Source organism: Scyliorhinus canicula, chromosome 12 (assembly GCF_902713615.1).
Source record: "Scyliorhinus canicula chromosome 12, sScyCan1.1, whole genome shotgun sequence".
Lineage (NCBI taxonomy): Eukaryota > Metazoa > Chordata > Chondrichthyes > Carcharhiniformes > Scyliorhinidae > Scyliorhinus > Scyliorhinus canicula.
The window spans coordinates 159,976,496-160,003,448 of record NC_052157.1 but is presented as its reverse complement, the minus strand read 5'-3'; positions in this window follow the sequence as shown (position 1 = coordinate 160,003,448).

Genomic DNA, 26,953 nt, shown 5'->3' with positions numbered 1-26,953 from the left:
AGGGAGTGCCGCACTGTCAGAGGATCAGTACTGAGGGAGCGCTGCACTGTCAGAGGGTCAGTACTGAGGGAGCGCCGCACTGTCAGAGGGTCAGTACTGAGGGAGCGCCGCACTGTCAGAGGGTCAGTACTGAGGGTGCTGCACTGTCAGAGGGTCAGTACTGAGGGAGCGCCGCACTGTCAGGGGGTCAGTACTGAGGGTGCTGCACTGTCAGAGGGTCAGTACTGAGGGAGTGGCGCACTGTCGGAGGGTCAGTACTGAGGGAGTGCTGCACTGTCAGAGGGTCAGTACTGAGGGAGTGCCGCACTGTCAGAGGATCAGTACTGAGGGAGCACTGCACTGTCAGAGGGTCAGTACTGAGGGAGCGCCGCACTGTCAGAGGGTCAGTACTGAGGGAGCGCTGCACTGTCAGAGGGTCAGTACTGAGGGAGTGCTGCACTGTCAGAGGGTCAGTACTGAGGGAGTGCCGCACTGTCAGAGGGTCAGTACTGAGGGAGTGCTGCACTGTCAGAGGGTCAGTACTGAGGGAGTGCCGCACTGTCAGAGGGTCAGTACTGAGGGAGTGCCGCACTGTCAGAGGGTCAGTACTGAGGGAGTGCTGCACTGTCAGAGGGTCAGTACTGAGGGAGTGCTGCACTGTCAGACGGTCAATATTGAGGGAGTGCTGCACTGTCAGAGGGTCAGTGCTGAGGGAGTGCCGCACTGTCAGAGGGTCAGTACTGAGGGAGCGCTGCACTGTCAGAGGGTCAGTACTGAGGGAGTGCTGCACTGTCAGAGGGTCAGTAATGAGGGAGGGCCGCACTGTCAGAGGGTCAGTACTGAGGGAGTGCTGCACTGTCAGAGGGTCAGTACTGAGGGAGTGCCGCACTGTCAGAGGGTCAGTACTGAGGGAGTGCTGCACTTGCACTGTCAGAGGGTCAGTACTGAGGGAGTGCCGCACTGTCAGAGGGTCAGTACTGAGGGAGTGCTGCACTGTCAGAGGGTCAGTACTGAGGGAGTGCTGCACTTGCACTGTCAGAGGGTCAGTACTGAGGGAGTGCTGCACTGTCAGAGGGTCAGTACTGAGGGAGTGCCGCACTGTCAGAGGGTCAGTACTGAGGGAGTACCGCACTGTCAGAGGGTCTGTACTGAGGGAGTGCTGCACTGTCAGAGGGTCAGTACTGAGGGAGTGCCGCACTGTAAGAGGGTCAGTACTGAGGGAGTGCCGCACTGGGAGTGGGTCAGTACTGAGGGAGTGCTGCACTGTCAGAGGGTCAGTACTGAGGGAGTGCCGCACTGTCAGAGGGTCAGTACTGAGGGAGTGCTGCACTGTCAGACGGTCAGTACTGAGGGAGTGGACTTCCGGTTGCGGCTATGACCAGCTAAGTCGCACATTTGGCAGCTCCTGCGACAAAGGTGTTTAAGGGCCGATTGGAGGGCCCCGACGGTAATGTAAAGACGAATCCCGGTGGGGGAAGGCTCCCTGAGGAGAGTGAGACCAACTTTATGGTCGGTACTCGGAGAGGGGCGACAAAAAAAGCGGCAGCAGCTCCCCGAAAAAAGCGGGGGAAGAGGACCAAAATGGCGGCCGGTGGCGCACTAGAAGATTGGAGAAAATGGGCGGAGGAGCAGCAGGCCGCTCTCCTCCGGTGTTTTACGGAGCTGAAAGTGGAACTCTTAGAGTCCATGAACGCGACGACCACAAGGCTGATGGGGGCCCAGGCGACCCAAGAGGCGTCGATAAGAGAGCTGCAGCAGGAGATGGCGGTGAGGGAGGAGGAAGCCACGGTCCTCGTGGGAAAGGTGGAGGTGCACGAGGCACTCCACCTGAAATGGCAGAGCCGCTTTGAGCAGCTGGATACGCGAATGAGGCGGAAGAACTTGAGGATCCTGGGCCTAGCAGAAGGCCTGGAGGGGCCTGATCTCCCGAAATATGTAGCGGAGATGTTGAGCTCCCTGATGGGAGAGGGGGCCGGTCCATCGCCCCTGGAGCTGGAAGAAGCATATCGGGTCATGGCTAGGCGGCCCAGGGCAAACGAGCCCCCGAGGGCGGTGCTGGTGCGGTTCCAGCGTTTCTGCGATCGGGAGAAAGTGCTGAGGTGGGCCAAGAGGGAGAAAAGCAGCAAATGGGAGAATTCGACGGTGCGGATATATCAGGACTGGAGTGCGGAGGTGGCAAAGCGGCGGGCCCGGTTTAACCGAACGAAGGCGGTGCTGCACGCAAAAAGGATCAAGTTTGGAATGCTGCAGCCAGCGCGCTTGTGGGTCACCTACAAGGACCAGCACCATTACTTTGAGACCCCAGAGGAGGCATGGACTTTTGTTTCGGGAGGAAAAGCTGGACCTGAACTAGAACTTGGGAACGCCGGCGGTCGAGGCCGCCGAGTACCCTTGACTGATCAAGTGGCCCATGTCTTTCTTAGGCCAGGTCGGAACTTGGTTAAAGTTGATGGTTCGTTTGGTTTCTTTGAAACTTGTGTTATGGGGGGTTTCTTTGTTCCTTTTTGTGTGTCTCTTCCCGTTGCCAACTTCCCTTAATTATTGTTGTTGTAGGGGGGGCTTTTTTACTGTTTTTTGATCTGTTCTTTAAGGGTTATGGTTACTGTTGGTTAAGTACGTTATTATTGGGTAGTTATTTAGTTATTTAGTTATGCAGGCATAGTTATGTATTTATGTATTTATTTGCGATTTGTTATTTATATTGTTATATTGTTAAGTTGGGGAGGCGGGACGGGGGGGGGGAGCAAGTGGGTTATGCGTGTTTTCTTTTTCTCTTTTTTCTTCCTCTCGTTTTAAGGGGGCTTTGTTATCGGCGTGGATGGGGACGGGGGTGGAATTGAAGATGGCGGGGTAGGGTGTGGCCGGGCGAAAGCGCGGGCTCTCCCCTGTTTCCCGCGCGCGGGACGGAGGAAGGGGGAGGAGAGAAGAGTGGGGTGGGGCCAGCAATGGCGGCTTTTCCCGTGCTGAAGCGGAGTCAGAGAGGGATGGCAAGGGGGGGGGGAGGCCCCTCCCCCCCCACATCGGGAGGAGTCGGAGTGTGGCAGGGGCAGCCGGGTCAGCGAAAACCAGCTGACTCTCGGGAGTACGATGGTGGATACACTGCGGCTAGGAGGGGTCCTAGCCAGGGGGGGGGAAGGGGGGTTAGGGGGGGATACCGGGTTGCTGCTGGAAAGGCTGAGGACGGGAAGGGAAGAACGGGAGGAGAGAGGGGGGGGGGCCATCGCCATGGGGAACGGGTCAGAAGGGGAGGGTCGACCCGGGGCGAACAGGGGACAGAACATGGCTAATAGACAGGGGAAAGGGACGGGTCGCTCCGCGACCCGGTTGATTACTTGGAATGTGAGGGGGCTGAACGGACCCGGTCAAGAGATCAAGGGTTTTTTCACACCTAAAGGGACTGCAGGCGGATGTGGCAATGTTGCAGGAGACTCACTTGAGAGTAGTAGACCAGGTGCGCCTGAGAAGGGGGTGGGTGGGACAGGTGTTCCACTCAGGCTTGGACGCAAAGAACCGGGGGGGTGGCGATTTTGGTGGGAAAGAGGGTGTCGTTCGTGGCGGCGCAGGTGGTAGCAGATAAGGAGGGTAGGTACGTGATGGTGAAGGGTAGGCTGCAGGGAGAGAATGTGGTGCTGGTAAATGTATATGCCCCGAATTGGGATGACGCGGGTTTTATGAGGCGCCTGTTGGGCCTCATTCCGGGTCTGGAGGCAGGAGGCCTGATCATGGGGGGGGACTTCAACACAGTGCTCGACCCTGGGCTGGACAGATCGAGTTCCAGGACGAATAGGAGGCCGGCAGCGGCGGAGGTGCTAAGGGGGTTCATGGAGCAGATGGGGGGGGTAGACCCTTGGAGATTTGGCAGGCCAAGGGCGAGGGAGTATTCTTTTTTCTCCCACGTCCACAGGGTGTACTCCAGAATAGACTTTTTTGTACTGAGCAGGGGGCTGATTTCGAGAGTGCAGGACACGGAGTACTCGGCCATTGCGATTTCGGACCATGCACCACACTGGGTAGAGGTAGAACTGGGGGAAGCACGGGACCAGCGCCCGCTGTGGCGCCTGGATGTGGGGCTGCTGGCGGACGATGAGGTGTGCGGAAGGGTCCGGAAGGGCATTGAGAGATATCTGGGTACGAACGACACGGGCGAGGTGAAGGTGGGGGTAGTCTGGGAGGCCCTGAAAGCAGTGATCAGAGGAGAGCTGATCTCCATAAGGGCACACAGAGAAAGGAAGGAGAGGCAGGAGAGGGAGAGACTGGTGGGGGAACTTATAGAAGTGGACAGGAGATATGCGGAGACACCAGAGGAGGGGCTGTTGAGGGAGCGGCGCAGTTTACAGGCCCAGTTTGACCTACTGACCACTAGGAAGGCGGAGACGCAATGGAGAAGGGCACAGGGTGCGGTCTATGAGTACGGGGAAAAGGCGAGCAGGATGCTAGCACACCAGCTGCGCAAGCGAGATGCAGCCAGAGAGATTGGGGGAGTGAGAGAGAAGGGAGGGAACGTAGTGCAGAAGGGGCAAGAGGTGAACGGGGTCTTCAGGGATTTCTACAGGGAATTGTACCGGTCTGAGCCGCCCAGGTGGAGGGGGGGAATGGAGAACTTCCTCGATAGATTGAGGTTCCCAAAGGTCCAGGAGGAACGGGTGGAGGGGCTGGGGGCGCCGATAGAGCTGCAGGAACTAGTTAAAGGGATAGGCCAGATGCAGGCGGGGAAGGCGCCGGGGCCGGATGGGTTCCCGGTGGAATTTTATAAGAAGTATGTGGACTTGGTGGGTCCAGTGCTGGTGCGAGCCTTCAATGAGGCGCGAGAGGGGGGGCTCTGCCCCCGACAATGTCACAGGCCCTGATCTCCTTGATCCTGAAGCGGGACAAAGACCCTGTACAGTGCGGGTCCTATAGGCCTATCTCCCTCTTGAATGTAGATGCCAAACTGTTGGCAAAGGTCCTGGCAACCAGAATAGAGGATTGTGTGCCAGGGGTAATCCATGAGGACCAGACGGGTTTCGTAAAGGGACGACAACTTAATACAAATGTCCGGAGGCTGTTGAATGTAATTATGATGCCAGCAGTGGAGGGGGAGGCTGAGATAGTGGTAGCACTGGATGCGGAGAAGGCATTCGATAGGGTGGAGTGGGAATACCTGTGGGAGACGCTGGAACGGTTTGGGTTTGGGGAGGGATTTATCAAGTGGGTGAAGCTGCTGTATTCGGCCCCGATGGCGAGTGTGGTTACAAACGGGAGGAGGTCGGAGTATTTTGGGCTCCATCGAGGTACCAGGCAGGGATGCCCCCTATCCCCCTTACTATTTGCATTAGCGATCGAACCGTTGGCGATGGCACTGAGGGGTTCAGGGGGTTGGAGAGGACTGACAAGGGGAGGGGAGGAGCATCGGGTATCACTCTATGCGGATGATTTGTTGTTGTATGTGGCGGATCCGGAAGGGGGAATGCCGGAGGTAATGGAAATACTAGCGGAGTTTGGGGACTTTTCGGGATATAAATTAAATGTGGGTAAAAGTGAGGTCTTTGTGATACACCCGGGAGATCAGGGGGAGGGAATTGGGCGGCTCCCCTTTAGGAGAGCAGTAAAGAGCTTCAGGTACTTGGGGGTGCAGGTGGCAAGGAACTGGGGGACCCTCCACAAGCTGAACTTTTCAAGGCTGGTGGAGCAGATGGAGGAGGAGTTCAAGAGGTGGGACATGGTACCGCTGTCGCTAGCAGGGAGGGTGCAGTCAGTCAAAATGACGGTCCTCCCGAGGTTCTTGTTTCTGTTCCAGTGCTTGCCCATCTTCCTCCCCAGGGCCTTCTTCAAGAAGGTAACTAGCAGCATTATGGGCTATGTGTGGGCACATGGCACCCCTAGAGTGAGAAGGATTTTCTTGGAACGGAGTAGGGACAGTGGAGGATTAGCGCTACCCAATCTTTCCGGATACTACTGGGCGGCGAACGCATAGATGGTGCGCAAGTGGGTGATGGAGGGGGAGGGGGCAGCTTGGAAACGTATGGAGAGGGCGTCCTGCGGCAATACAAGCCTGGGGGCGCTAGTAACGGCACCATGGCCGCTCCCCCCCACAAGGTATACCACGAGTCCGGTAGTGGCGGCCACCCTTAAAATCTGGGGGCAGTGGAGGCGACACAGGGGGGAAGTGGGGGGTCTGATGGCGGCGCCACTGAGAGGGAACCACAGATTTGTCCCGGGGAACACTGGCGGGGGATTCCAGAGCTGGCACAGGGCGGGCATCAGGCAACTGAGGGACATGTTCATAGAGGGGAGGTTTGCGAGCCTGGGAGAGCTGGAGGAGAAATTTGAGCTCCCCCCGGGGAACACGTTTAGATACCTGCAGGTGAAGGCATTTGCCAGACGACAGGTGGAAGGATTCCCCTTGCTTCCCGATGGAGGGGCGAGTGATAGGGTGCTGTCAGGGGCCTGGGTCGGAGAAGGGAAGGTCTCGGACATCTACAAAATAATGCAGGAGGTGGAGGAGGTACCGATAGAGGAGCTGAAAGACAAGTGGGAAGCGGAGCTGGGAGAGCAGATAGAAGATGGGACATGGGCGGATGCCCTAGAGAGGGTCAATTCGTCGTCGTCGTGCGCAAGGTTGGGCCTCATCCAATTTAAGGTGCTGCACAGAGCCCATATGACGGGGACTAGGATGAGTCGGTTCTTCGGGGGGGAGGACAGGTGTGTTAGGTGTTCGGGAAGCCCTGCGAACCATGTACATATGTTCTGGATGTGTCCGGCACTGGAAGAGTTCTGGGGGGGGGGGGGCGGGGACGGTATCGAGAGTGGTGGGAACCAGGGTCAAACCAGGGTGGGGGCTAGCGATTTTTGGGGTTGGGGTGGAGCCAGGAGTACAGGAGGCAAGGGAGGCCGGAATATTGGCCTTTGCGTCCTTGGTAGCTCGGAGAAGGATCTTGATTCAGTGGAGGGACACAAGGCCACCAAGCGTTAACACCTGGTTAAACGACATGGCAAGCTTCATCCAATTGGAAAGAATCAAATTCGCCCTGAGAGGGTCGGTACAGGGGTTCTTCCGGCGTGGTGGCAGCCCTTCCTTGACTTTTTGGATCAGAGATAGGAACCGGAGGCCGAAACAGCAGCAACCCGGGGAGAAAGGGGGGGGGGGGGGGGGGAAGGGAGGGGGGGGGGATAGCAACGAAGGGAGCACGTCAGCGGGGGGTCGCGGGCAATGACTGCCCGAGGCCATCGGCAGAAAGGGAAAAACGGTTTGGTTGCTAGACTGATAGCGCGGGGGGGGGGGGGGGGGGGGGGGGGGGGGGGAGGGAGGGTGGGGGGGTGCGCGCGGGGGAGGGTGTGGGGAGGTTTTTCCAGGGGGGACTTGTAGTGTTATAATTTAAAATGTAATAGGGGTAAATGTTTGTATCGAAAAATTTCAATAAAAATTATTTAAAAAAAAAAAAAAAGTACTGAGGGAGTGCTGCACTGTCAGAGGGTCAGTACTGAGGGAGTGCCGCACTGTCAGACGGTCAGTACTGAGGGAGTGCCGCACTGTCAGAGGGTCAGTACTGAGGGAGTGCCGCACTGTCAGAGGGTCAGTACTGAGGGAGTGCCGCACTGTCAGAGGGTCAGTACTGAGGGAGTGCTGTACTTCAGAGGGTCAGTACTGAGGGAGTGCTGCACTGTCAGAGGGTCAGTACTGAGGGAGTGCCGCACTGGGAGTGGGTCAGTACTGAGGGAGTGCTGCACTGTCAGAGGGTCAGTACTGAGGGAGTGCCGCACTGTCAGAGGGTCAGTACTGAGGGAGTGCTGAACTGTCAGACGGTCAGTACTGAGGGAGTGCTGCACTGTCAGAGGGTCAGTACTGAGGGAGTGCCGCACTGTCAGACGGTCAGTACTGAGGGAGTGCTGCACTGTCAGAGGGTCAGTACTGAGGGAGTGCCGCACTGTCAGAGGGTCAGTACTGAGGGAGTGCTGTACTTCAGAGGGTCAGTACTGAGGGATTGCTGCACTGTCAGAGGGTCAGTACTGAGGGAGTGCCGCACTGTCAGAGGGTCAGTACTGAGGGAGTGCCGCACTGTCAGAGGGTCAGTACTGAGGGAGTGCTGTACTTCAGAGGGTCAGTACTGAGGGAGTGCTGCACTGTCAGAGGGTCAGTACTGAGGGAGTGCCGCACTGTCAGAGGGTCAGTACTGAGGGAGTGCCGCACTGTCAGAGGGTCAGTACTGAGGGAGTGCCGCACTGTCAGAGGGTCAGTACTGAGGGAGTGCCGCACTGTCAGAGGGTCAGTACTGAGGGATTGCTGCACTGTCAGAGGGTCAGTACTGAGGGAGTACCGCACTGTCAGAGGGTCAGTACTGAGGGAGTGCTGCACTGTCAGAGGGTCAGTACTGAGGGAGTGCCGCACTGTCAGAGGGTCAGTACTGAGGGAGTGCTGCACTGTCAGAGGGTCAGTACTGAGGGAGTGCTGCACTGTCAGAGGGTCAGTACTGAGGGAGTGCTGCACTGTCAGAGGGTCAGTACTGAGGGAGTGCCGCACTGTCAGAGGGTCAGTACTGAGGGAGTGCCGCACTGTCAGAGGGTCAATATTGAGGGAGCGCTGCACTGTCAGAGGTTCCATCCTTCAGATAGTTCGTCAAACTGACATCTGTCTGCCCTCTGGAGTGAGTGTAAACTATTCAATGGCTTCATTTTGAAGTGAAATGAAATGAAATGAAATGAAAATCGCTTATTGTCACACGTAGGCTTCAAATGAAGTTACTGTGAAAAGCCCCTAGTCGCCACATTCCGCCGCCTGTTCGGGGAGGCTGTTACGGGAATTGAACCGTGCTGCTGGCCTGTCTTGATCTAATTTCGAGTCAGCGATTTCGCCCTGTGCTAGACTAGCCCCTTGGAGCACCGGAGTTATCCCCAGTGACCTGGCCGATGTATCAACACTTTTCCGATGTTTCCTATGTTGACCCCTCATTTTAGTTATGCCCTGTGTTGCTCCTGGCCTGGCTCTCCTGCACTCTTCATTGAACCAGGGTTGATCCCTGGCTTGATGGTAATGGCAGAGTGGGGGATATGCCGGGCCATGTGGTTGCAGATTGTGGTTGAATACAATTCTGTTGCTGCTGATGGCCCACAGCGCCTCATGGTTGCCCAGTCTGGAGTAGCTAGATCTGTTCTCAATCTGTCCCATTTAGCACCGTGGTAGTGCCACACAACATGATGGACGGTATCCTCAGTGTGAAGATGGGTCTTTGTCTCCACAAGGACTGTAAGGTGGTCATGCCTTTTTAAAAGAAATTTCAACTGAGGGACAATTTTAGCGTGGCCAATCCACCTACCCTGCACATCTTTGGGTTGTGGGGGCGAAACCCACGCAGACACGGGGAGAATGTGCAAACTCCACACGGACAGTGACTCAGAGCCGGGACCGAACCTGGGACATCAGCGCCGTGAGGCAGCAGGGCTAACCACTAGGCCACCATGCTGCCCTCACCAGGGCTGTACCTTGACTGGAAGCCCCTGTGCCAGTGGGACAGTTCATGCCCAAGGATGGTAGGAAGGACTTTACAGGGTCAATAGGACTGAGTTTACCATTGTCCTTTCCAGTGGTCTATCCATGATCCGGCCCAAACGAGAGTCACATGTAGATTTATTTTGCTAAAGGGCATCAGAGAACAAGATGGGTTTTTACAATAATTATTATTAGACTTTTAATTCTAGACTTTTTACTGATTGAATCCAAAATTTCTCATTTCCATGGTGCAATTTGAACCTGGGTCCCAGGAACATTACCCTGAGTCTCTGGATTACTGTGTCCTGTGAGAATACCACTTTGCCACCGCCTCCCGCCCACATTACAATACTGCCGAAGTATTTCATTGGCTGTAAAGTGCTTTAGGATATCCTGAGGTGGCGGAAGATGGTTTCGAAATGCAAGACTTGGTTTGTTGAGGAGGGAGGTTTCTCTGCGATGGTGGTCACTATGGGCTAGGATGGGCGTCCCTTCCTTGGGGTCTTTCCTCTTTGTCCGGGTGAGCATTGTGTTGGTTCCTACCCAGATCTGACCTGGTGGATCGGGGGGGTGTTTCGCTGGGCACCAATTGTTGGGTGTTTAGACGGTTCTTCCTCTCAGGTTGGGGCCCACCCTAGGCTGGGACTGGGGTAATTGTCCTCTTCCTATTGTGTGATGGATGCTACGTTGCCCTGGATGGGGTTGGAGAGGTCTGGGCTGGGCATGGGGGCAGGTTTTTGAGGTGTCCTGGAGGTCCTGTGGGTATAGTTTCTTGTATATCAGCTGGAGCTGGGTGGGACCAGGCCCAGGGCTGTGGCTGTTACCCTGTGGCCCCGAGGGGTGCAGGATGTCCCTCTCCGAGGCTGCTTGCAAGGGGAATCCTGGGGCTCTGTTTTGCTTCTGTGGTGCACGGGTGCCTGGAGATGGGCTGGGTTCTGTGACTTGGTGGATATCCTGCTGCCCCCCTGGGGGTGGGGGGGGGGGGCACCTCCTTGTTGATTGAATGGCCCATTCTCCTCTTCATTGGTGGGTGCTGGTTGGGTCCAGGGAGGTCTGGTGTCTGGGTTGGAAGCTGACCCTGTCGGATGGGTTAGTTCTGATAGTGCTAGATCTTCCTTCCTTCCGTTTCCCCCTTGGCAGGCCCTGAAGGCTTAATAATAATCCAAACATGTTGTTGTTGTTGCCGGTCCGCTCTTCACAATTCTATGGAACGATTTTTGATCTGCCCTGGGCCTGTATTGGGGTTCAGTTACGTTTTATGGTATGTATGTAACTTCCGGGCGTCACGGTGGCTCAGTGGTTAGCACTGCTGCCTCACGGCGCCGAGGACCCGGGTTTGACTCCGGCCCCGGGTCACTGTCCGTGTGGGGTTTGCACATTCTCCCCGTGTCTGTGTGGGTCTCAGTCCCACAGCCCAAAGATGTGCAGGGTAGGTGGATTGGCCACGCTAAATTGCCCCTTAATTGAAAAAATAATTGGGTACTCTAAATTTAACAAAACAAAATGGATGTAACTTCCCTGAGAACTGGGGTTTCCGCGTATTTTCTTTAGTTTTAATAAGGGTGACAAACCCACTCCTGGCTCCCACATGGGTGCAGAGGGTCTGATATTGGAACGAGGAGGGTGTGATGGGCCATTGATGCATTGGCACTGCTGGAGCTGAGGGGGAGGTACGTTGGCGGCGTCTGATCATGGCGCAGGAAGGTTATTCCGATTTCCCGTGATGATTGCGGGCATGTGCAGGGTGGGGAGGGAGGGGCTGGTGATGGTGCGTGTGTGCCATTTTGTCATGTTTTCATGCTCTCAATCCGTTTCTCCCTCGGTCTCTGGTGGGGTGACATGAATATGGAGGTTTGTCTATTGATTGTATCGAGCTGATTGTGATATCGTTCTCCTGGTCCATTCTGTACTCCTGTACGTTGAGTCGATTTTCCCCTTCCTTACAGCCATTATTATTTTTTTTTAACAATCTTCATTATCCCAAGTAGGCTTATAGTAACACTGCAATGGCAGCACGGAGACGCAGTGGGTTAGCCCTGTTGCCTCACGGCGTCGAGGTCCCAGGTTCCATCCCGGCTCTGGGTCACTGTCCGTGTGGAGTTCGCACATTCTCCCAGTGTCTGCGTGGGTTTCACCCCCACAACCCAAAGATGTGCAGGGTAGGTGGATTGGCCAAACTAAATTACCCCTTAATTGGAAAAAAAATAATTGAGGACTCTAAATTTATTTTAAAAATATATTAACACTGCAATGAAGTTACTGTGAAAATCCCCTAGTCGCCACATTACGGCGCCTGTTCGGGTACAGAGAGGGAGAATTCAGAATGTCTAATTCACCCAACAGCACATCTATCATGACTTGTGGGAGGAAACCGGAGCACCCGGAGGAAACCCACGCAGACACAGGGAGAATGTGCAGACTCCGCACAGACAGTGACCCAAGCCAGGAATCGAACCTGTGACCCTGGCGCTGTGAAACAACAGTGCTAACCACTGTGCTACCGTGCCGCCCATAAGATCCATTTCTTGCCCATTCCAATAATTGATCAATTTCTACTAGGGAAGGACGGCACGGTGGTGCAGTGGTTAGCATTGCTGCCTCATGGCGCCAAGGACTCGGGTTCAACCCCGGCCCCAGGTCACATGTGGAGTTTGCACATTCCCCCCGTGTCTGTGTGGGTCACGCCCCCAAAAGCCAAAGATGTGCAGGTTAGGTGGACTGGCCATACTAAATTGCCCCTCAATCGGAAAAAAAAGTTATTGTGTACTCTGAATTTAATTTTTAAAAATTCCACCACGCAACTTTCTGTGGCCCTCAGAGTTATCCACTGTGTTTTCTAGTTTTGTGTTGTTTCAGAATTTGGCCGTCACTCCCTCAGCTCCAATATCTTTGATGTACACAGCGAAGAAAAGTGGTTTCAGACAGAAAGATGTGGTTCACCACTTCCCGCTTAAATCACTCTGAGAAACTGCCTTAACTCCAACTTCCTCCCTCTCTCCACTTCTGAATCCAATTTCCCGCCTCTCCCCTCCCCCCAGTAAATTCCAGCCCCCCTTCCACTTGTGTTGACTCCAGACTCCACTGTGCCAATAATCAGAGAACATGGCGGTGCAGAAAGAGGCCATTCAGCCCCCCCCCATGCCCGTGCTGCCCCTTCCCTCGCTTTTGGTCCTTAACTCTAAACATTCCTCAACCTCAAGTGCTTATCTTAAATTCTTACATGGGTGTTGATGTCGCTGGTGAAGCCGGCATTTCTATCCCATCTCTAATTGCCCTTCAACTGAGTGACGTCTTCAGCATTTCAGAGCGTCGTGAAGAGTCAACCACATTGCTGTGGGTCTCGAGTCACATGTAGGCCAGACCAGGTAAGGACGGCGGATTTCCTTCCCCAAAGGATATTAGTGAACCAGATGGTTAATGACAACCATTCTTGCTTCATATCCCAGATTCATTAATCGCATTTATATTCTACCAGCTGCCGTGGTGGGGTTTGAACCCTTGTCCCAAGGGGAATAGCCTGGTTTACTGGTCCAGTGACATAAGAACAGAACATTAGAACATTTGGACATAAGAATAATATCCTAAATTATTTCTCAAATCAGTTTCCAACTAATTTTCAGGTGAAGCGATCCAGATACTGACAAGCCTGAGTGAAAACAGTTTCTTCACGTCTTCTTTAAACACCTTTTGAATCTATGACCCCCCCGCAACCACTCACAGGACATGTGTTCAGTATCATGGTTCCGAGAGTAACTCCCTCACCTCTGAGTCACATGGTTCAAGCTCCACGCACAAACCTGAAATTTAAAACTGAGGCATGCAGACCTGAGGGGGTGCCGCACTGTCAGAGGGTCAGAACTGAGGGAGTGCCGCACTGTCAGAGGGTCAGTACTGAGGGAGTGCCGGACTGTCAGAGGGTCAGTACTGAGGGAGTGCCGGACTGTCAGAGGGTCAGTACTGAGGGAGTGCCGCACTGTCAGAGGGTCAGTACTGAGGGAGTGCTGCACTGTCAGAGGGTCAGTACTGAGGGAGTGCTGCACTGTCAGAGGGTCAGTACTGAGGGAGCGCTGCACTGTCAGAGGGTCAGTACTGAGGGAGTGCTGCACTGTCAGAGGGTCAGTACTGAGGGAGTGCCGCACTGTCAGAGGGTCAGTACTGAGGGAGTGCCGCACTGTCAGAGGGTCAGTACTGAGGGAGTGCCGCACTGTCAGAGGGTCAGTACTGAGGGAGTGCCGCACTGTCAGAGGGTCAGTACTGAGGGACTGCTGCATTGTCAGAGGGTCACTACTGAGGGAGTGCTGCACTGTCAGAGGGTCAGTACTGAGGGAGTGCTGCACTGTCAGAGAGTCAGTACTGAGGGAGTGCTGCACTGTCAGAGAGTCAGTACTGAAGGAGTGCTGCACTGTGAGAGGGTCAGTACTGAGGGAGTGCCGCACTGTCAGAGGGTCAATACTGAGGGAGTGCCGCACAGTCAGAGGGTCAGTACTGAGGGAGTGCTGCACTGTCAGAGGGGTCAGCACTGAGGGAGTGCCGCACTGTCAGAGGGTCAGTACTGAGGGAGCACCGCACTGTCAGAGGGTCAGTACTGAGGGAGCGCCGCACTGTTAGAGGGTCAGTACTGAGGGAGTGCCACACTGTCAGAGGGTCAGTACTGAGGGAGCGCCGCACTGTCAGAGGGTCAGTACTGAGGGAGTGCTGCACTGTCAGAGGGTCAGTACTGAGGGAGTGCTGCACTGTCAGAGGGTCAGTACTGAGGGAGTGCTGCACTGTCAGAGGGTCAGTACTGAGGGAGCGCCGCACTGTCAGAGGGTCAGTACTGAGGGAGTGCTGCACTGTCAGAGGGGTCAGTACTGAGGGAGTGCCGCACTGTCAGAGGTGCAGTACTGAGGGAGCGTCGCACTGTCAGAGGGTCAGTACTGAGGGAGTGCTGCACTGTCAGAGGGTCAGTACTGAGGGAGAGCTGCACTGTCAGAGGGTCAGTACTGACGGAGAGCTGCACTGTCAGAGGGTCAGTACTGAGGGAGTGCCGCATTGTCAGAGGGTCAGTACTGAGGGAGTGCTGCACTGTCAGAGGGTCAGTACTGAGGGAGTGCTGCACTGTCAGAGGGTCAGTACTGAGGGAGTGTTGCACTGTCAGAGGGTCAGTACTGAGGGAGCGCCGCACTGTCAGAGGGTCAGTACTGAGGGAGTGCTGCACTGTCGGAGGGGTCAGTTCTGAGGGAGTGCTGCACTGTCAGAGGGTCAGTACTGAGGGAGTGCTGCACTGTCAGAGGGTCAGTACTGAGGGAGTGCTGCACTGTCAGACGGTCAGTACAGAGGGAGTGCCGCACTGTCAGAGGGTCAGTACTGAGGGAGCGCCGCACTGTCAGAGGGTCAGTACTGAGGGAATGCTGCACTGTCAGAGGGTCAGTACTGAGGGAGTGCTGCACTGTCAGAGGGTCAGTGCTGAGGGAGTGCTGCACTGTCAGAGGGTCAGTACTGAGGGAGTGCTGCACTGTCAGAGGGTCAGTACTGAGGGAGTGCCGCACTGTCAGAGGGTCAGTACTGAGGGAGTGCTGCACTGTCAGAGGGTCAGGACTGAGGGAGCGCCGCACTGTCAGAAGGTCAGTACTGAGGGAGTGCTGCACTGTCAGAGGGGTCAGTACTGAGGGAGTGCTGCACTGTCAGAGGGTCAGTACTGAGGGAGTGCCTCACTGTCAGAGGGTCAGTACTGAAGGAGTGCTGCACTGTCAGAGGGTCAGTACTGAAGGAGTGCTGCACTGTCAGAGGGTCAGCACTGAGGGAATGCTGCACTGTCAGAGGGTCAGTACTGAGGGAGCGCCGCACTGTCAGAGGGTCAGTACTGAGGGAGTGCTGCACTTGCACTGTCAGAGGGTCAGTGCTGAGGGAGTGCTGCACTGTCAGAGGGTCAGTACTGAGGGAGTGCTGCACTGTCAGAGGGTCAGTACTGAGGGAGTGCCGCACTGTCAGAGGGTCAGTACTGAGGGAGTGCTGCACTGTCAGAGGGTCAGGACTGAGGGAGCGCCGCACTGTCAGAAGGTCAGTACTGAGGGAGTGCTGCACTGTCAGAGGGGTCAGTACTGAGGGAGTGCTGCACTGTCAGAGGGTCAGTACTGAGGGAGTGCCTCACTGTCAGAGGGTCAGTACTGAAGGAGTGCTGCACTGTCAGAGGGTCAGTACTGAGGGAGTGCCGCACTGTCAGAGGGTCAGTACTGAGGGAGTGCTGCACTGTCAGAGGGTCAGCACTGAGGGAATGCTGCACTGTCAGAGGGTCAGTACTGAAGGAGTGCTGCACTGTCAGAGGGTCAGCACTGAGGGAATGCTGCACTGTCAGAGGGTCAGTACTGAGAGAGTGCTGCACTGTCAGGGGGTCAGTGCTGAGGGAGTGCCGCACTGTCAGAGGGTCAGTACTGAGGGAGTGCTGCACTGTCAGAGGGTCAGTACTGAGGGAGTGCTGCACTGTCAGAGGGTCAGTACTGAGGGAGTGCTGCACTGTCAGAGGGTCAGTACTGATGGAGAGCTGCACTGTCAGAGGGTCAGTACTGAGGGAGTGCCGCATTGTCAGAGGGTCAGTACTGAGGGAGTGCTGCACTGTCAGAGGGTCAGTACTGAGGGAGTGCTGCACTGTCAGAGGGTCAGTACTGAGGGAGTGTTGCACTGTCAGAGGGTCAGTACTGAGGGAGCGCCGCACTGTCAGAGGGTCAGTACTGAGGGAGTGCTGCACTGTCGGAGGGGTCAGTTCTGAGGGAGTGCTGCACTGTCAGAGGGTCAGTACTGAGGGAGTGCTGCACTGTCAGAGGGTCAGTACTGAGGGAGTGCTGCACTGTCAGACGGTCAGTACAGAGGGAGTGCCGCACTGTCAGAGGGTCAGTACTGAGGGAGCGCCGCACTGTCAGAGGGTCAGTACTGAGGGAATGCTGCACTGTCAGAGGGTCAGTACTGAGGGAGTGCTGCACTGTCAGAGGGTCAGTGCTGAGGGAGTGCTGCACTGTCAGAGGGTCAGTACTGAGGGAGTGCTGCACTGCCAGAGGGTCAGTACTGAGGGAGTGCCGCACTGTCAGAGGGTCAGTACTGAGGGAGTGCTGCACTGTCAGAGGGTCAGGACAGAGGGAGCGCCGCACTGTCAGAAGGTCAGTACTGAGGGAGTGCTGCACTGTCAGAGGGGTCAGTACTGAGGGAGTGCTGCACTGTCAGAGGGTCAGTACTGAGGGAGTGCCTCACTGTCAGAGGGTCAGTACTGAAGGAGTGCTGCACTGTCAGAGGGTCAGCACTGAGGGAATGCTGCACTGTCAGAGGGTCAGTACTGAGAGAGTGCTGCACTGTCAGGGGGTCAGTACTGAGGGAGTACCGCACTGTCAGAGGGTTAGTACTGAGGGAGTGCTGCACTGTCAGAGGGTCAGTACTGAGGGAGTGCCGCACTGTCAGAGGGTCAGTACTGAGGGAGTGCTGCACTGTCAGAGGGTCAGCACTGAGGGAATGCTGCACTGTCAGAGGGTCAGTACTGAAGGAGTGCTGCACTGTCAGAGGGTCAATACTGAGGGAGTGCTGCACTGTCAGAGGGTCAGCACTGAGGGAGTGCTGCACTTGCACTGTCAGAGGGTCAGTGCTGAGGGAGTGCTGCACTGTCAGAGGGTCAGTACTGAGGGAGTGCTGCACTGTCAGAGGGTCAGTACTGAGGGAGTGCTGCACTGTCAGAGGGTCAGGACTGAGGGAGCGCCGCACTGTCAGAAGGTCAGTACTGAGGGAGTGCTGCACTGTCAGAGGGGTCAGTACTGAGGGAGTGCTGCACTGTCAGAGGGTCAGTACTGAGGGAGTGCCTCACTGTCAGAGGGTCAGTACTGAAGGAGTGCTGCACTGTCAGAGGGTCAGTACTGAGGGAGTGCCGCACTGTCAGAGGGTCAGTACTGAGGGAGTGCTGCACTGTCAGAGGGTCAGCACTGAGGGAATGCTGCACTGTCAGAGGGTCAGTACTGAAGGAGTGCTGCACTGTCAGAGGGTCAGCACTGAGGGAATGCTGCACTGTCAGAGGGTCAGTACTGAGAGAGTGCTGCACTGTCAGGGGGTCAGTGCTGAGGGAGTGCCGCACTGTCAGAGGGTCAGTACTGAGGGAGTGCTGCACTGTCAGAGGGTCAGTACTGAGGGAGTGCTGCACTGTCAGAGGGTCAGTACTGAGGGAGTGCTGCACTGTCAGAGGGTCAGTACTGACGGAGAGCTGCACTGTCAGAGGGTCAGTACTGAGGGAGTGCCGCATTGTCAGAGGGTCAGTACTGAGGGAGTGCTGCACTGTCAGAGGGTCAGTACTGAGGGAGTGCTGCACTGTCAGAGGGTCAGTACTGAGGGAGTGTTGCACTGTCAGAGGGTCAGTACTGAGGGAGCGCCGCACTGTCAGAGGGTCAGTACTGAGGGAGTGCTGCACTGTCGGAGGGGTCAGTTCTGAGGGAGTGCTGCACTGTCAGAGGGTCAGTACTGAGGGAGTGCTGCACTGTCAGAGGGTCAGTACTGAGGGAGTGCTGCACTGTCAGACGGTCAGTACAGAGGGAGTGCCGCACTGTCAGAGGGTCAGTACTGAGGGAGCGCCGCACTGTCAGAGGGTCAGTACTGAGGGAGTGCTCCACTTGCACTGTCAGAGGGTCAGTACTGAGGGAGTGCTGCACTGTCAGAGGGTCAGGACTGAGGGAATGCTGCACTGTCAGAGGGTCAGTACTGAGAGAGTGCTGCACTGTCAGGGGGTCAGTACTGAGGGAGTACCGCACTGTCAGAGGGTTAGTACTGAGGGAGTGCTGCACTGTCAGAGGGTCAGTACTGAGGGAGTGCCGCACTGTCAGAGGGTCAGTACTGAGGGAGTGCTGCACTGTCAGAGGGTCAGCACTGAGGGAATGCTGCACTGTCAGAGGGTCAGTACTGAGAGAGTGCTGCACTGTCAGGGGGTCAGTACTGAGGGAGTACCGCACTGTCAGAGGGTTAGTACTGAGGGAGTGCTGCACTGTCAGAGGGTCAGTACTGAGGGAGTGCCGCACTGTCAGAGGGTCAGTACTGAGGGAGTGCTGCACTGTCAGTGGGTCAGCACTGAGGGAATGCTGCACTGTCAGAGGGTCAGTACTGAAGGAGTGCTGCACTGTCAGAGGGTCAGCACTGAGGGAATGCTGCACTGTCAGAGGGTCAGTACTGAGAGAGTGCTGCACTGTCAGGGGGTCAGTACTGAGGGAGTACCGCACTGTCAGAGGGTCAGTACTGAGGGAGTGCCGCACTGTCAGAGGGTCAGTACAGAGGGAGTGCCGCACTGTCAGAGGGTCAGTACTGAGGGAGTGCCGCACTGTCAGAGTGTCAGTACTGAGGGAGTGCCGCACTGTCAGAGGGTCAGTACTGAGGGAGTGCTGCACTGTCAGAGGGTCAGTACTGAGGGAGTGCCGCACTGTCAGAGGGTCAGTACTGAGGGAGTGCCGCACTGTCAGAGGGTCAGTACTGAGGCAGTGCCGCATTGTCAGAGGGTCAGTACTGAGGGAGTGCTGCACTGTCAGAGGGTCAGTACTGAGAGAGTGCTGCACTGTCAGGGGGTCAGTACTGAGGGAGTACCGCACTGTCAGAGGGTTAGTACTGAGGGAGTGCTGCACTGTCAGAGGGTCAGTACTGAGGGAGTGCCGCACTGTCAGAGGGTCAGTACTGAGGGAGTGCTGCACTGTCAGAGGGTCAGCACTGAGGGAATGCTGCACTGTCAGAGGGTCAGTACTGAAGGAGTGCTGCACTGTCAGAGGGTCAATACTGAGGGAGTGCTGCACTGTCAGAGGGTCAGCACTGAGGGAGTGCTGCACTTGCACTGTCAGAGGGTCAGTGCTGAGTGTGTGCTGCACTGTCAGAGGGTCAGTACTGAGGGAGTGCTGCACTGTCAGAGGGTCAGTACTGAGGGAGTGCTGCACTGTCAGAGGGTCAGGACTGAGGGAGCGCCGCACTGTCAGAAGGTCAGTACTGAGGGAGTGCTGCACTGTCAGAGGGGTCAGTACTGAGGGAGTGCTGCACTGTCAGAGGGTCAGTACTGAGGGAGTGCCTCACTGTCAGAGGGTCAGTACTGAAGGAGTGCTGCACTGTCAGAGGGTCAGTACTGAGGGAGTGCCGCACTGTCAGAGGGTCAGTACTGAGGGAGTGCTGCACTGTCAGAGGGTCAGCACTGAGGGAATGCTGCACTGTCAGAGGGTCAGTACTGAAGGAGTGCTGCACTGTCAGAGGGTCAGCACTGAGGGAATGCTGCACTGTCAGAGGGTCAGTACTGAGAGAGTGCTGCACTGTCAGGGGGTCAGTGCTGAGGGAGTGCCGCACTGTCAGAGGGTCAGTACTGAGGGAGTGCTGCACTGTCAGAGGGTCAGTACTGAGGGAGTGCTGCACTGTCAGAGGGTCAGTACTGAGGGAGTGCTGCACTGTCAGAGGGTCAGTACTGACGGATAGCTGCACTGTCAGAGGGTCAGTACTGAGGGAGTGCCGCATTGTCAGAGGGTCAGTACTGAGGGAGTGCTGCACTGTCAGAGGGTCAGTACTGAGGGAGTGCTGCACTGTCAGAGGGTCAGTACTGAGGGAGTGTTGCACTGTCAGAGGGTCAGTACTGAGGGAGCGCCGCACTGTCAGAGGGTCAGTACTGAGGGAGTGCTGCACTGTCGGAGGGGTCAGTTCTGAGGGAGTGCTGCACTGTCAGAGGGTCAGTACTGAGGGAGTGCTGCACTGTCAGAGGGTCAGTACTGAGGGAGTGCTGCACTGTCAGACGGTCAGTACAGAGGGAGTGCCGCACTGTCAGAGGGTCAGTACTGAGGGAGCGCCGCACTGTCAGAGGGTCAGTACTGAGGGAGTGCTGCACTTGCACTGTCAGAGGGTCAGTGCTGAGGGAGTGCTGCACTGTCAGAGGGTCAGTACTGAGGGAGTGCTGCACTGTCAGAGGGTCAGTACTGAGGGAGTGCCGCACTGTCAGAGGGTCAGTACTGAGGGAGTGCTGCACTGTCAGAGGGTCAGGACTGAGGGAATGCTGCACTGTCAGAGGGTCAGTACTGAGAGAGTGCTGCACTGTCAGGGGGTCAGTACTGAGGGAGTACCGCACTGTCAGAGGGTTAGTACTGAGGGAGTGCTGCACTGTCAGAGGGTCAGTACTGAGGGAGTGCCGCACTGTCAGAGGGTCAGTACTGAGGGAGTGCTGCACTGTCAGAGGGTCAGCACTGAGGGAATACTGCACTGTCAGAGGGTCAGTACTGAGAGAGTGCTGCACTGTCAGGGGGTCAGTACTGAGGGAGTACCGCACTGTCAGAGGGTTAGTACTGAGGGAGTGCTGCACTGTCAGAGGGTCAGTACTGAGGGAGTGCCGCACTGTCAGAGGGTCAGTACTGAGGGAGTGCTGCACTGTCAGTGGGTCAGCACTGAGGGAATGCTGCACTGTCAGAGGGTCAGTACTGAAGGAGTGCTGCACTGTCAGAGGGTCAGCACTGAGGGAATGCTGCACTGTCAGAGGGTCAGTACTGAGAGAGTGCTGCACTGTCAGGGGGTCAGTACTGAGGGAGTACCGCACTGTCAGAGGGTCAGTACTGAGGGAGTGCCGCACTGTCAGAGGGTCAGTACAGAGGGAGTGCCGCACTGTCAGAGGGTCAGTACTGAGGGAGTGCCGCACTGTCAGAGTGTCAGTACTGAGGGAGTGCCGCACTGTCAGAGGGTCAGTACTGAGGGAGTGCTGCACTGTCAGAGGGTCAGTACTGAGGGAGTGCCGCATTGTCAGAGGGTCAGTACTGAGGGAGTGCCGCACTGTCAGTGGGTCAGTACTGAGGGAGTGCTGCACTGTCAGAGGGTCAGTACTGAGGGAGTGCTGCACTGTCAGAGGGTCAGTACTGAGGGAGTGCCGCACTGTCAGAGGGTCAGTACTGAGGGAGTGCTGCACTGTCAGAGGGTCAGTACTGAGGGAGTGCTGCACTGTCAGAGGGTCAGTACTGAGGGAGTGCTGCACTGTCAGAGGGTCAGTACTGAGGGAGTGCCGCACTGTCAGAGGGTCAGTACTGAGGGAGGGCTGCACTGTCAGAGGGTCAGTACTGAGGGAGCGCCGCACTGTCAGAGGGTCAGTACTGAGGGAGTGCTGCACTGTCAGAGGGTCAGTACTGAGGGAGTGCTGCACTGTCAGAGGGTCAGTACTGAGGGAGTGCCGCACTGTCAGAGGGTCAGTACTGAGGGAGTGCTGCACTGTCAGAGGGTCAGTACTGAGGGAGTGCTGCACTGTCAGAGGGTCAGTACTGAGGGAGTGCTGCACTGTCAGAGGGTCAGTACTGAGGGAGTGCCGGTTCTGGGTCACTGTCCGTGTGGAGTTTGCACATTCTCCCCGTGTCTGCGTGGGTCTCACCCCCACAACCCAAAGATGTAGGTGGATTGGCCACGCTAAATTGCCCCTTAATTGGAAAACGAATGAATTGGGTACTCTAAATTTCTTTTTAAAAAAAGAAATTGGGAGAATGACGGATTGGGGTTTGAGTGTGAATTTGGGAAACATCAAAAGTGGGACTGTGGGAGGTCCGGTGATCCCGGTAAGAGCGAGGCTGGACAATGATGGCACTGGTCAGCAGAATACTGAAGGAAGGACAGTGGGGTTGTGGGTAGTGGCCCAGCTGAGACTGCTTGAGCCTGTGGCGCTTCATCACGTCCCTCGTTGTGTACCCACACCCCCCCTCACACATGTTAAAAAATGATGCAACAGTGTTTGTGGCATTGTAACCGTCCCCTCCCCCAGAACCAAGAACAAGAGGATTTGGAGATAGTGTTATAGCGAGTGGCCAGCTGGAGGGTGCGGTTTGCCGATTCACTATCAGAGGCCTACACTCACCCCCAGAGAACCCATCCAGCTCATCCAGTCCCCGGGGTGTGCACCAAAACCTCTCCACCTTATCTGCCTGACGAGAGTCTCTGCCCGACAGGGGCGGGGGGGGGGGGGGGGGGGGGTGGGGGGGGGGGGGGGGGGGGGGGGGGGGGGGGTACACTTCACAAATTTAAGAATATACAAAGAGGGAATGAAACATTCCAAAAAAGAAAGAAATTGAGAAACGACATAGAGTAAAAGGCCAGCATTTCTGTAGCGACTTCTCCAACCCTGAGGCATCACAAAGCATTAACAGCGAATTAAGTAACGAGCTCCACCATATTTTGTGTTTAAATGTATGTTGAGAAATCCAAAAATTGTTGGGATGCGTTGTTAATTTTTGGAAGGAACACACCGTGGACGACACGGTGGCACAGTGGTTAGCACTGCTGCCTCACAGCGCCAGGGACCTGGGTTCAATTCCGGCCTCGGGTGTCTGTGCGGAGTCTGCACGTTCTCCCCGTGTCTGCGTGGGTTTCCTCCGGGTGCTCCGGTTTCCTCGCACAGTCCAAAGATGTGCAGGTTAGGCAGAATGGTCATGCTAAATTGCCCCTCGGCAGGGTTACAGGGCAGGGTACAGGATTGAACCTGGGTAGGGTGCTTTTTCAGAGGGTCTGTGCAGACTTGGTGGGCCAAATGGCCTCTTTCTGCATTGCAGGGATTCTATCATTTAGATATATAGAAAATAGAAGCAAGAGGAGACCTGTGGAGCCTGCTCTGAGGCGTTTGTTGTGGGATTGCTCAGTTCTGTCTATTACTATCGGCAGCACGGTAGCACAGTGGTTAGCACTGCGGCCTCACGGCACCGAGGTCCCAGGTTCGATCCCGGCTCTGGGTCACTGTCTGTGTGGAATTTGCACATTCTCCCCGTGTCTGCGTGAGTTTCACCCCCACAACCCAAAGATGTGCAGGGTAGGTGGATTGGCCATGCTAAATTGCCCCTTAATTGGAAAAAATGAATTGGGTGCACTAAAATGTTAAAAAATACCTCTGTCTATTACTTGCTGCTTATGCTGTTTGACACAAGAAGTCCTGTGTTGTAGCTTCACCAGGTTGACACCTCATTTTTCGGTTTGCCTGGTGTTGCTCCTGGTATGCTCTCCTGCTCTCTTCACTGAACCAGGGTTGATCCCCTGGCTGGGTGGGAATGGCAGAGTGGGGGATATGCCGGGCCATGAGGTTACAGGTTGTGGTTGAGTACAATTCTGTTGCTGCTGATGGCCCACAGCGCCTCATGGATGCCCAGTCTGGAGTTGCTAGATCTGTTCTGAATCTATCCCATGTAGCACGGTGGTGGTACCACACAACACAATGGACGGTATCCTCAATGTGAAGATGGGATTTTGTCTCCACAAGGACTGTGGTACAACTCCCTCCTGACAGCATATCACTGTGCTGCCACCTCTGCTGGCTCTGCCCTGGACAAATGCATTTGTAACAGGCAGATTGGTGAGGGTGAGGTCCCATATGTTCTTCCCTCTTGTTGATTCTCAGCAGACCCAGCCTAGCTCCTGTGTTCCTTAGGACCCGGCCACCTCGGTATGTGGTGGTACCACCCCCAACTCTGCGTGCAACCTCCAACCCGCCTTCCATCCCCCCTCTCCCTTCAACACCCCCAAACCTTTCCTACACCACCCCCACCTACCCCCCACAGTGAACCACGAGTGTGGCTGACGATACCCACAATCACTGGGAGAGGGCCGAGTCTCGCGGTGGTGTCCCAGATGTAATGATCCTCACCACCTTCGAGGAGCATGGCCTGGAGGTGCCTACATAGATTACATAGAATTTACAGTGCAGAAGGAGGCCATTCAGCCCATCGAGTCTGCACCGGCTCTTGGAAAGAGCATCCTACCCAAGGTCAACACCTCCACCCTATCCCCACAACCCAGTAGCCCTACCCAACACTAAGGGCAATTTTGGACACTAAGGGCAATTTATCACGGCCAATCCACCTAACCTGCACATCTTTGGACTGTGGGAGGAAACCGGGGCACCCGGAGGAAACCCACGCACACACGGGGAGGATGTGCAGACTCCGAACAGACAGTGACCCAAGCCGGAATCGAACCTGGGACCCTGGAGCTGTGAAGCGATTGTGCTATCCACAATGCTACCGGGACTGGTGTGGCTGAGGACAGAGTGGTTACCCATGTGGAGGTTGGCGGACGCCGCAGAGGTGAGGAACCAATGGGCCCAAAGGACCTATCAAACGTGAGTTGTTATTGCCTTACTGACTGACCCATCCCTCCCACTGACCACATGTCCATTCGCCCTCAGGTCCTCCAGTCGATGGCGCAGGGCCCATACCGAGCTGGCCCCTCACTCCAGCCTCCCAGGAGAACACCTCACAGGAGAGCTCCGAGGATGCCACAATCGAGGTCTCACAGCTGTTGTCCCCACCCTCCCCCAGCGCAGATACACGCACCTCGGTGGGAAATGTTCGTGGTCAGGCTTCTGGGCACAATCTGGTGAGCACCACACCGCTGCTGATGCACATCAGGTGGAGGCAGGAACCCCCAGGAGAGACAGCAGTCGGAGGGAGGGCTGCTGGATCCCAGGACCCAGCTGAGTCCCAGCCTGATGCTGAGCCTGTGGAACAGGGTTACCCGGAGCTGTTGGAGACGTTAAGAAGCGGCCGGGACATTCAGAGGGAGATGTCAGCGACACTCCAGCTGATCCATAGTCGCTTGGAGGAATCCCGGAGGCTACAGGTGCAGGAGGTGTCTCCGGTAATGTGTGGCACTGAGGCCAACACTACTAGGGTGGCGACTGGACTGGAGAGCCTGGTGCACAACATTGTCACCGTTAGTGAAGGTGTCCAAGGCGTCGTGTAGTCGATGACGGCCATGGCTGAGGGTCTCGGCAGAATGTCTACCTCGCTGGGGGATGTCACTCAGCACCAGGCTGATCTTGATGAGGTTCTGAGGGACATGCCTGGCTCTCAGATGGGAATGGCCGAGACGCTGCGGAGCTTGTCCCAGTCGCAGATGGGCATTGCTGAGGTGCTGCAGAGCATGGTCCAATCGCTGAGGAGCATCACTGAGGGAGCGACACAATGGTGCGGACCATGGGGAGCCGCCAGAGCCAGATGATGCAGGGGCAGCCTGGGGACACACCTAGATGTAGCAGTAGAGCTATGAAGACCAAGTACATTGAGGATCACTGAGGGCACCGGGGAGAGGGGGTGGGGTGTAGGTAGGGAGTGTTGGGGGGGGGGGGGGTACCATTGGGAGGATGGGGAATTGTTACACACACTAAATACCTTTGTGAACAACCACCGTGACGCCTCTGTCACTTTCTTCCGCAATGCGGGCCGACCTCCGAACCCTTGGCCCATCTCTCCAGGCATCTCCCCCTCCCTGTGGCATCCACCCACCCTCTGGCCGTGGACATGTCCCCGGAGCTATTTCCCATCCCCTGAGTGTTCGGATGTTGGCTGCTGTGTGTGTGGTGTTGCCTCCGCAGTGTTCAGGCATCACGGTCTGATTGGGATGCGAGGCAATGACACCCACATGCTACATGGCCCGCCCGCCCATGGGGATCCACTTGGGTTGTGTGAAGTGCTCACTTAACCACGATTGCCAATTCCTTTTTAGCGATAACCTTCAGCCGCACGGGCAGTGGCCTCAGCAGTTGGTGAGGGTTATGGGGTGGTTGGTGGGGCAGACGGGCAGGGACAAGGGTCGCCCACGGAATGGGTACTCATGATCCAGGGTTGGCATGCTGGTGCCACATGCTATTGCCCCCGGTTGCCCCCCTCCCAGGGCCACCCTTGTGGAGGGTCCCCCTCCGCCAACCCCAGGTGAGGGTCCCTAACCCCCCCGTCGAGCACTGGGGTGGCAATCTCAGCGTTCCCGGGGCTCTTTCCCTGCGAGCAAAGATGGCTACTCCCCTCCTCGGCTCCCCACAGCGGCCCTTCCGCCAGGTTCATGTTTTTCAGGAATTGGCACCAGTGTGAGCACTTGCTGGGGAAGCCGCTGAATGACGGCAGGCCGTTGGATATGGAGTGGCTCTCATTAACTGTGTGGAAATACCCTGCTGCCTCACGGCGCTGAGGTCCCAGGTTCGATCCCGGCCCTGGGTCACTGTCCGTGTGGAGTTTGCACATTCTCCCCGTGTCTGTGTGAGTTTTGCCCCCACAACCCAAAGATGTGCAGGCTAGGTGGATTGGCCACTCTAAATTGCCCCTTAATTGGAAAAAATTAATTGGGTACTCTAAATTTTTTTTTTTTAAACTGTGTGGAAATGGGGCTTCAGTGATGATAATTGGTTTCTCGCCTCGCTACAGTGAGATCCCGATTTCGCCTACGGGAGTGGGACGGTTGCTTCACAAACTGTTTGGTGCGGTTCGTTCTCTTTCTCGGCCTCTCCCGCTATTCACTCGCTTTGTTTCACTCGAGCGAGAGCGCAACGCGGTCGGGAGAATCGCGCCCTAAATCACATTGCCCTGCTTCTAAACTCTCCCCATACTCCTTAACATTTTTAGAGTTTAGAAAATCCATCTAATTCCTTCTTAAATATATTCAGTAACTTGGCCTCCGGAGCCTCCTGTGGTAGAGAAATCCACAAGTTCGCCACCCTCTGACTGAAGTTTCTCCTCATCCCAGTCCTAAGTGGCCCATATCCTGAAACTGTGCCACTTT